An 11,490-nucleotide genomic window follows, 5' to 3' on the forward strand; every position below is an offset into this window, starting at 1 on the left:
GTATTTTCACATAAAAATGAACAGACAATCCAGAAGGTGTTTATTCTTCCAGCTGGGAGCCACTCACTAGTAGTTCAGAGCACTGCCCTTTGCCCTCACCACAGCCCCCCGGATGTTTATCAAATGCATGGCAGTGGTAGCAGCTCACTTGAGACTGCAGGGATTCTGAGTCTTTCCATATCTAGACAACTGTCTCATTCCCACCCCAACCCGGCATCTACTAATAAGAGCAAGCGATCAGGTACTTCACATTTGTTCTCATCTGGGGATACCCATAAATTACAGGAAGTCTCAGTTGCTGGAATTCATAAGAGCAGTCTTCAACATGATAGTGACAGCTTCTCTTCCTGTCTCAAGTGCAGATCACCAGATTGCAGGTCAGGAAAATAATTTGCAATACAAAAATTTCAACCTGGTTGATCCTTCAAGCTTTGGGGTAAATGTCAGCTGCAATAATCTCAGTTTTTCTAGCAAGATTTTATATGAGGGTTCTTCAGTGGATGCTCGCAACACAGTGGTTAATTCTTTATCAACACATCAGCACAAATAAGAATCACTCAGGCATGCAAGAGATAACTTTGGTGATGGATCAAGTCAAATCAGATTCTGCAAGGCCATTCTTTCATTCTCCCTCAACCCAAGGACATAGTGACCATGGATGCATCCCAGATTGGGGGGGGGGGGGACTTGCTGTGGAAAAGAGGCACTTGGTCTCCTGAAGAGGCCAGTTTGCTTATCAGCGTCCTAGAGATGAGAGCAGTGCTCTTAGCATTGCAGGCCTTTCAGGACGATCTTCGTTTAGGGACAGTTGTGATTCAAACATACAATATGTCAGTAGTTTGGTACATCAGCAAGCAAGGTGGAACCAGTTCTTACCCCTTGTGTGGAGAAGCACTCAGAGTGTGGCAGTGGACAATGTCATCCAACCATTTTCTCATAGCAATGCACATTCCGGGAAAGTTCAGTGTGATAGCCAAATTGAGCAGGTACATTCTTCTGCCTCATGAGTGATCCCTCAACATGAAAGTGACAGAAACTATTTTCTGTGAATGGGGCCAGCCTTGCTACGATCTTTTTGCTTCTCTAAACAATGAATGCAGCAGCTACTTTGCCTAATCCCCAGTCCGAGGGAATCACCAAGGGATGCTCTACTCCATGATTGACCCCGGTCTACTTTATGCTTAACTGCCTATTCCCCTAGTTCCAAAATTTCTACAGAAAGCTGCCAGGTTGAAGAGCAGAGTCATCCTCATTGCACCTTTCTGGCCTCTACAGATTTGGTTTCCCTTTCTTTGGCCTCATCTGCTTTACCAACATTGGATTCTGGATCCGATGCCAGACTTTGTCTCATCTGACAGATATGATTCATCTGGATATCTCAAACCTCAAGCTGACAGCGTGGTTTCTCCAATTCCATTAATAGCCAGACCACCGATGCTCTCTTCCGTCATCCATCATATTCTTTTGTCTTTCCATAAGCCTTCAACAAGAAGACTTTACACAAGTAAATGGAAAATGTTAATTTGCTGGGCACAATGAAAACACTTTGACCCCTTCTCAGCCCCTGTACAAAATGTATTTGAATTTTTTGGAACAATTTTTAATTAGTGAGCTAGATCCTCAACTATTAAAGTTCAGTTAGCAATCTCTAATTTTCATATTGGATTTGAGAATTCTTCTGTAGCCTTATCTAAACTTTGTAAAGCATTTTCGAGAGGTACACTCCTGCTGAGACTCCCATATAAAGATCCTACTCCACCATGGAATTTGAACTTTGTTCTGCAGGCCTTAATTCATTCACCCTTTGAACCAACAGCTAAATGCAATCTTAAGTTCCTGACCTGTGCCCATTACCTCTGCTAGAAGAGTTTCAGACATTGCCCTCTAAATCTCCCTACTTGATCTTTCATAAAGATAGTTGCATTCCGTACCAGTGCTTCTCTCCTTCCTAAGGTGATGTCAGAATCCAGTATCAGTCAGTCTGTTAATTTGCCAGTTTTCTTTCCTAAATTTACAAATAAAGGTGAATATTACTTTTTTACTTGCACAGAACAAAAATTAGGAAAACTGATCAATCATTTGTATCCTCTGTAGATTCTGAATTGGGCAAACCAGTTGCAAAGGTAACTTTAGCCTGATGGCTGATGAATTACATTTCATTTACCTATAATAAGTTGTCTAACCTTACCAAAACATGTAAAAGCCCACTCATCTAGGTCCATGGCAACGTCTTTAGTGTTTGACTAGAATTTCCATGGACGATATATGTGCAGCTGTGACTTGGGCCAATCCTTATACCTTTATCAGTCATTACAGCCTGGATCTGGTTTCAAGGGGAAAAGCAGCCTTTGGCTTAACTGTGCTCAGGAATATCCTTCCTTAGAATCCACCTGGGATTTTAGGTAGCTGGGGAATCTGTCCCAACAGTTGAGGATAGAGTGAAAATTTACATCAGATAAAGTTAGGTACTTACCATAACATTCCATCTGTGTTCCCATTTTCATTCTTCCTTGTCTTCCCACCTACAACTCTCCCCACCCATTCTCACAGTGGATTTTTGGAAGAACAAGAGATTGCTGTCCTTAATGTTGAGCTACAGATATGGCCTTTCTCTCAGGAAAGTTATAGTAGTTCTTTATACTATGTATAACAGCAAACAAGATCTGAGGTATGTTATGGGTTGCTGCATTATGGGTAAGGAAGGAAGGAGCTAGAGAGCTTTTTGGTGGCCACTAACTTTAGTACCATCCAAACCCATCAGTTGAGGACGAAGGAAAATAAACAACACAGATGGTATGCTATGGTAAGTACATAGGTAAATACCAGGCTATCTGCCCAAGGGCATTTATAAGCATAGCTAGAGTGTGATGGCTTTCGCCACCCCCTTAGATTAGTTCCCTGTGTCTCTGACCAACAGAGCCATTAGTTGCCTACGCCTCTGTCCAGCAGAGGCACTGCAGTGATCTCCGGAGTAAATTTTCTGTTTCCCATCCACCCATCAAGGTTTCTCTTTAAGAGTGCTAGTGAGGGGCTCTGTCTGATGTATATTGGAATCTTGTTCCAAAGCATGGGGAGTCTCTGGGTCAGGAATCTGTCCCTCCAGCATGTCCTATTTATCATTGTGGTAAGGTTTATATCCCTAGAGTGTGTGGCTCTCAGGGATTTGTTTTTTTTTTTTTTTTTTTTAGGTGGAGAGCATATCTATCAATTCTGGGTTGGACATGGCCTTGTATGTCAAGCAAAGATCACATCTGAGTAAGCGGTATGCAACCAAGTACAGTTGGAGTTTCTTTAGTCGGGCTGCATAGGTCATCTGTTTGAGGCCAGTAATCCTCTTGGTGAGGTACTTTTGTGGTCTTTCCAGCTGTTGCAGGTGTCTTGTAAGGTACATCCCAAATGGGGCGTTGTATTCTATAATGGGTCTAATAAGTGATGAGTAGAGAGGCACAATAACCTCCTTTGTTCTGGATGCAAACCCTTTTGAGGTTAGGTGGGCCATTTAGAAGGATTTTCTAACCACCTTGGCAATATGATTATCAAAGGAGAGATTGCTATCTACTTGGGTCCCTAGATCCCTTATTACTTTTTTTGTATTTAGAGGACTACCACCTATGTCGTAGTTTGTGGGTACTTTGTTTTTTCCAAAGTGTATGACTATGCACTTTTTGACATTCAGCTTGAGGCCATGATTTTGACACCAGGTATTTGTCTCAGTGGACTGGAGGGTGTCTGTCAGCTGGAGAATCAATTATGGCCCCTAGTTTGCAGTCGTCTGCAAACTTGGTCAGCCAAAGTACTCCTGTGCTTGCCTCTACCTCTGAGAAGCATATACCAAACATGAGGGGTCCTAGGACTGAGCCGTGGGGGACGCCACTCCGGTTTAGAGTCAGACCTAGAGTCTGCAACTCTCACCGTGTGGGTTCTGTCCATGAGACAATTTGCAGCCCATCTCGTGATGTAGGGGTTAATGTTCAGGTTGGTGAGTTTGTCTATAATATCAAAATGGGGAATGGTGTCGAAAGCCTTTGTGAGGTCTAGGTAGGCTGTGTGGACCTCCTTACCCTCATCTAATGCCTTGGTAACTGTCTCAAAGAAGTCCACCAGGTTTAGGAGGCATGATCTGCCCTTAACAAAGCCAAACTGGGTGGGGTCCAAAGTTTGGAGGTTCCCAATGTCTCTGTTAATGAGTTCCTTGATGATGCGCTCCATAGCCTTGCAGACCAGGCTTATAGGGCGATAGTTCCCAGGGTCCGTTGTGGTGCCACCTTTGTGGAGTGGGATAACTGTTGCTGTGCAGCACTCTGTGGGTACGTAGCCTGTAGAGAGGCTGAGTTTAAACAGTGTGTTTAGGTGAGGGGTAAGTTCATTTTGGAGCTGTTGTAAGACAGCCTGGGACACCGTCCAGTCCCATTGAGGCTGTGTTTTTGGCTGTGGATAGGGCTGTTTTAACCTGTGTGTTGGTGATTGCCAGGGCCTTGCATTCTTCTGGTATGGTTATGAGCCCTTTAGGTGGTGAGAGGGGTGTGAAGTTTGCACTGAACCTGTCTGCCAAAATGTTGGCAATATCAGTCGGTTCAGTGTATTTTGTGCCATTCTGCACCAACTCAGAGCAGTTCTGAGAGTTACCACTTAGGTTCCTGACATAGCTAAAGAAAGCTTTGTGGTTATCCTTGGAGTCCTTGGCAATTTTTCTTTCATAGCTATCCTTGGATGATTTAATGAGGGATCGTAGTTTCTTGCTGATACTGATCAGGGATGTCTTTCCTTCTAGGGATTTTGCTCTTTTCTGTACTAGTTTCCTCCTCTTATTGTAGAGTCTGTTTATGGCAGGGGTCTACCAGACTGGTTTCCTTTTCTTGGAGGAGTGAGTCTTGGTTTTACTTAGGATAGCACAATCCATGCATTCCTTCAGATGATCATAGAGTGCCTTTGTATAGGTTGTAGCAGCTTGAAAAGCATTGTCCATTGGCGTGCCACCTTGGTCTTAAGCAACGTGAAGTTTGCTTTTGAAAAGTTTTTCACAGTGGTTTCCTTGATTGAGGTTGGGGCGGAATGTGAATATCCAGAGTAATTAGTCTATGGTCTGATCTAACCAGCAAGGGGTTAACATCAGGTGCGGAACGCTGGTCGCCCATGTTGGTGATGACCTGGTCCAATATGTTCCCTCTGGTGGGGGTGTTGACCAGTTGATCCAGGGCATTCGAGTTTATAAATTCTAGGAAGCGTTGGGCAAGGGAGTTAGTACTTGAGTCGTTCTCCCAGTTAATGGTTGGGTAGTTGAAATCACCCAGTATTAGGGTGTTTGGTAGGACCTTCATATTTCCCAGTGTCTCCAGAAATGCGGAATGGGGGTCTTGGGTCATGGTCGGTGATGTGTAGCAAGCTACAATTTGGATTGCAGTTTTGTCCGTTGTTAGTTGCACTTGGATGATCTTTGATGCATCGTGCTGCGCCACTAACCTGGAGGTGCGAGTATCCTTGATGAATATGGATACACCCCTGCCTTTTGTGTTTCGGTCTGGGTTTTGTTGCCAAAAGGTTCTTTTTTAAGCTAAAAAGGATAGCTAACCTATTTATGAGATTAGAAGTCACTTAAGCAGAAGTCTTCTTGCTAAGCCATAGGATTTAAATCCCTGGAAAAATTTGCTTTTTATTTCACATTTTAAGCATTGCTAAAATGGGCCCGCTAGAGGGTAACTATAAGGCCATTCTGGAAAGAAGGAACATAAATGACAAATGTGTGCCAGGGCCAGCAATCTACCTGGATTTAATACTCCATGATGCCCTACTATATCACTGTTGCAGTATTCTTCATAGTAGATATCTCCTGCAAAAGATAGCCCAATGTCCAGCCAGTATACTAAAGCCTTTAGATCTTATGTTACATGTATGCTGCTTGTAGAGGACATAGGGCAGAAAGATGACATACGGACGCAGTTACCCAGAACTTTTTTGCAGTTAGTCTGAATGTCATCATCATTCGTCTGTCCGAGCACCTTCTGCTGTGCTGTATACCTAGCCATCAGATAAGAGCCCCATTGGGATCTTCTTTCCTTTTGGTCTTGGTCTTTTTTGGTTACCTAGAGTTCATGTCATCCAAGAAGGGAAAATGTCAGTGTAGGAGGCAGACTTCCCATAAGGATCATCACAAACAGTGTCTTTTTTGTCTGGGTGCTTCCCAGAACCATATATCCTGTAGCATTTGTAAAATGCTTGTACCTAAGACTCTTAGAAACCGGTTGTCTTCCCTGGTCATTTATCTTGAGAACCAGAGGTTAAACTCTTAGCCCAGGTTAATGTGGCAGAATCTTCTAACCTCAAGGTACTGTTAAGTAAGAAGAAGACCAATAAATCTCTGCTGGATTCTTTGGCTGTCCAGCTTCCACTGGACATTTGTGTAGAAGCAGATGATAGCTCTGTATGCCAATTCAGTGTCATCATTCCTTTCACATGCCTTTGAGGCATTTGCTCTGCATGTTGAGAGGGAACCATGGTTGTTTATCTCAGAGGTCCTTTAGAGAGATTCTGGTCGGGGAAGAGGTTCCAGGTACTGTTACTGAATCTCCTCAAGTAGTGTACTCAGGACTTTAATGCCTTAATGGCCATAAAGCCTCCCCAAGGGGTTTCTGTGCGTACTGCTGTTGGACTTCAACTCCTTCCAAATGGACTTGGGAACCCAGTTCATTAGATGAGGATTCAGAATCTGATGATGGGTCCTTGTCTTGCTCTTCCCAGATGCCTTTGCATTGGCTTATGTTTCTGAAGAAGAGTCCATTAAGCTTAAGTCTTCTTTTGAGGAATTTTCTTTTGCAAACACTATAGCTGCAATTTATTATTTATTTATTTTATTTTACATTTGTTGCCCAGGATAGTCCGACTGGATATATATCCATTTTCAGTGGAGGCCCGGGGAGAAAAGCTCCAAGATAATAATACACATTGAACATTTAGTAAATGCTAGTTTCAAGCAGATTACAGTCATAAGCAATACCAGCATTTAGCACATATAGTGCTAACATTATAAAACACTTTACAAAATATAATGATGGAATATTTTTAAGTGGCATTCTTTCCAAGTGTCTGATATGCAGAAAAGGTGTGAGCTGTTTCATGTGGGCACTCCTAAACCTTCTGCATTGCCTTCTTTGTTAGCTACTTTGTTGATGCCTTTATAGTTGCTTCTAAGTCTCCTGATTCCCACCCTCCTAATCCAGAGAAATCTGACAGGTTCTGTAAGGTTCCTGAGTATTGTCGATTCTTTAAGTATCCTTCTGCTGACCCTGTTAAGGTGTCAGTCTACTCTGACAAGCCTTCTAAACGTTTGCCCTCTTCCAAGCTTCTGGCTTCAGATAAAGCTAGTAGAGCAATGGAGAGAATTGGTAAGAAGGTGTCTACTGCTTCTATGTTGGCATTTTGGGCCTTCAGGTACTAGAATCACATGACCAGATATGCTCTGGCCTTGATTGCCAAGCTTGTCATGTTATTTCTGATCTCCTTGATTCTGAAGCCAAATCATCAGCTGTGTCTATTTTGAGTTCTACCTCTCAGGTGATCCGTCACTCTATTAAGTGCAGCTATGATCCATCAGAGCTACTGCCTTTGGGTCTGTCGTGAGGCATTATTCTTGGCTTCGCCTGCAATCTTTATCTGATGACATTAAGGCAAAGTTGCTGGATATTCTTTTGGATAATTTCTTTGGGACTGTGACAAAAGGAGGTACTGCTAGCACAGCTAGCTGGAATTTTGTAAATGATCATATGTCATTTGTGAATATTAACATGATTTGTCTGAAGTCTGTGTTAAAAGGGTTTGTAAACTACTGAGCTTAAAGATGTATCCACAGTGTACCCTACTGGAAAAGAACAACAATGTATATATTTTAACAGTGGAAATTGAAACATAGAAGGTTAACTTGCAAAACTTCAGAAAAATAGTTGAAATTAAATTATTTTATAACTGTGCTATTAAAGATGGTTTCAATGCAGCAAGGAGACAGTATGCCTAAAACTAGGGAGCCTTCTGCGTTGTCTTGTGTTTTATTGTTTTATGTCTTCCAGCACCTGCAAAGATCCAAGGGCTATGTATGGTTCACAGGCAGATGCTAAATGCTGGCAGTTTCCAGCAGTGAGGGTTTAGCTCGGGAACTAAAGTCATATGACAAGAAGTGATGTCATCCTGCAAACTAACCCAGCAGTAATATTTAATATATTCATTTAAGAACTCTATGAGAGAGACAGGGTATTCTGTTTTTATCTTTGACCTGACAACATTAGCTGGAAATCCATTCATCACATCTACCTTGCTCTGTAAGTAAATTAACTAGGGCACAGTAATTTCTTTTAGACATAGCCAAGAATGTATCTGAGCTAAATTTGGATGTTTTATTTATTTGAAACTGCCCTGCAATGTTTTAAATATTTCCTGTGATTGTAAACTCTGATGTAACTGTGATTATTTACTGAGTATTTTCTTGTTCTTTTATTATTAAATATATTTCAACCTACCATTGTGGTTGATGTTTGTGAGACACATTTAAGTTCTGAGAGTGCTTGCATATTTATTTTGTGACACTGTGGGCCAATCCTAATAGCCTAGTTAAACTACCATTTGTATTGATAGTAACATTACACAGAAAGATTGGACACCCTTTGTTAAGGGCCTTAAAGTAACTGGTAAGGAGTGACTGGTGGCAGCAATAACTAACATATAGTCTGGCAGAAGGGGCCAAAGCTAGTAAACCTGTGCCAGTCTTTCCCAGGTGTGTGTGTGTGTGTGTGTGTGTGTGTGTGTGTGTGTGTCAACTACTTGGGCAGGGACACTAAGCACTGGATGGACAGACAGGGTGCTGGAGACCTTGGTTTGGTCACTCACTGAGATCTCAACTCTATAGCTGTTCCAGTGAGGAGTCTTATTGGGGATCTGAAGAAGGAGAGAGATACCAGCCCCAGACTGACCATGGTCTCTGTGTGCTGTTAAGGGAAATTGCACTTGAAACAGAGAGCTGCATCTGGGAATACTGTGTGTGTACCTGATGTTCATCATGTTACCCTGCTGCAGTCATCACACTTGGGTTATCCTGCTGTCAGGCGGTCCCGCAGTCGGCCCGAATTCCAAAGTCTTGGTCCGGCGTCAGTGCGTCAGGGGAATATAAGAGGCATCCAACACCATTTTCTTCAGTCTTTCTTGCCGCGCGGTGCCCGAAGCAGAAGCAGTTCGCAAGTGCCGGTTGGCCGACACCTGAGATTTTCGATTTGAATTTCAGTCCGAAGTCTTCAATAAAGCTAAGTACCCCATTGGGGAACATTTTCTTGCCTCAGTCCGATGTCAGAAAAAGTTAGCAATTGCATTTCTTGTGGGAAGCAAATACCTCATAAGGACTTCCATTCCTATTGCATTCCTTGCCTAGGCCCAGACCACGATGTCACAGGTTGTCGATTTTGAGCTAGGTTTAATAAATGCACCATCAAATGCCGTTTTGACTTTGCACGGCATTATTTTGTAGGAAATTCAATTATATCATACCATCGGAGCAGCCGATGACCGCAATTCATAAAAAACACAAGGATAAGGACAGGCAGCCTAGGAATAAGCCAGACCCCGAGGCCTCAGCTGGGCCTGTCGCCGGTTCTCCGGTTTTCAATGAGGCGCCTACGCAGCCCCTGACTACCTCAGAGCTGGAACCCCAAACAGCTGCCGACTCCCACGTGGAGTCTACTAGGCCAACGCAGCCATCTACCAACACCGGAGCAGATTTACACACCGGTGCAGAGGAAATACCTTCGGTTGCAGAAGGTGTCTTCAGACCGACTACACTCACCATTAAATCTTATGCTAAACTTAAAACTCCTTTAAAACCTAAGAAAACTGTTCATCAGTCTACAGGTCAAGGCCCCATGCCTAAGAAACAGATGCTTAAGATGGCTGAAGATTTAATTACCCTTATCAGGGGTTCCCATCCCCCTCCTGATAAAAGACCAAGAAAAGAGGAGGATTATGCATCCTCTTACCAGGTTTCTCTGTCCTCAGATTCTTCTGAGGAACAGGATTACACTTTTCCACCTTATGAGGATTCTGATGCTGAAGACTCTATTCCCTCAGCATCTCCCCCTGAGGACTACTCCTTTGGAGAAACATTACATACCATGAGGGAACATTTCCCCTGGGAAGGCCAGGATTACTCAGATTCTAAGAAAAGGCTCCGAGAGTTCCTTCTATTACCCCAGCACAGACCTCTTGCTATTCCTCCTGTTTTAGATATTGTGGATGATGTCTACTTGGAGTCTAGTTTAAATCCAGACTCTCTACCTCCTGCTCCAGCCAAACCAGGCAGATACTACAGAGTACCTGACTCACACAAATTCCTTTATAAAAGCCCTGTAGCTGACCCAGAAACCATTTCCCAGGGTCCTAAGGGAGCAAAGGCTTCTATAGCTGAAAATCCTGTGCCCTCTGAAAGAGATTCCAGAGCCCTAGATAGATGGGGAAAGAAAATATACACATCTGCAACTCTGGCTATGAGAGCATTAAATTGCCAGTTTCACATGTTGAAATATCAACAATTCCTGATGTCTCAGTTAAAACAAAAAATGAGCACACACTCAGAACAGCCTGAGTTCAAGGAAATGCAGGATCTGTTGCATGCAGCTGAACAGGTGGGCAAGCATACTTTATAATGCGGATTTGATTCACTGGAAGCTTCCTGTAGAGCAGCTGTTACTGGCTCAGTCATTCGTAGACATGCTTGGTTAAAAGAGCAAACCCTCCCTGACCATGTTAAAGCAAAATTATTAGATGCACCTTTACAACAGGATGTATTATTTGGTGTAAAAGCAGAAAAGGTTTTAAAGAAAATGGAGGATAAGGCTAAATCTATGCAAACTGTCAAGGATTTCTTGCAGGTACAACCCCCTCGCTTCAGCAGAAATTGGCCAACAAACAATTGGTCCTTTCCAGCTTCAGACAGATCACAGAGGGACAAATACAGACGCCCAAGGGGCAGAGGTTAGTCACAGGGCCCTTAACAAACCTCGCCAATGGGGTTCTGCTACCCAGAAAGCAGGAGAAGACAGGCCCCAAGCTAGCAGAAGGCAGACACAATGACTCTGTCCTCAAACTACCAAGCAAATCTCTCCTGGCAACACCCTTGGGAGGAAAACTAACCTTTTTTGCAGACAACTGGCACATAATCACAAAAGACAAATGGGTTCTAAACATTGTCTCTCAAGGATACAGATTCCACTTTTATACCTTACCAAGGATCAAAGGAATGCCAAACCTGCCACCAAATCAATGGGCAGAGGCACAAAAACAAATTACAGCCCTCATGAACATGAGAGCCATTCAACAGGTACCTACACAGGAGCAGGGACAAGGATTTTACGCAAGACTCTTCCTAGTTCCAAGAAAGGACAAAGCATGGAGACTCATTCTGGATCTTTCAATTCTGAACACCTATCTGCAAGTACCAAAATTCAAGATGCTAACACTACA

The sequence above is a fragment of the Protopterus annectens genome, chromosome 9.part0 (assembly GCF_019279795.1).
Source record: "Protopterus annectens isolate FY-2018-M chromosome 9.part0, PAN1.0, whole genome shotgun sequence".
NCBI classification, from domain to species: Eukaryota; Metazoa; Chordata; order Ceratodontiformes; family Protopteridae; genus Protopterus; species Protopterus annectens.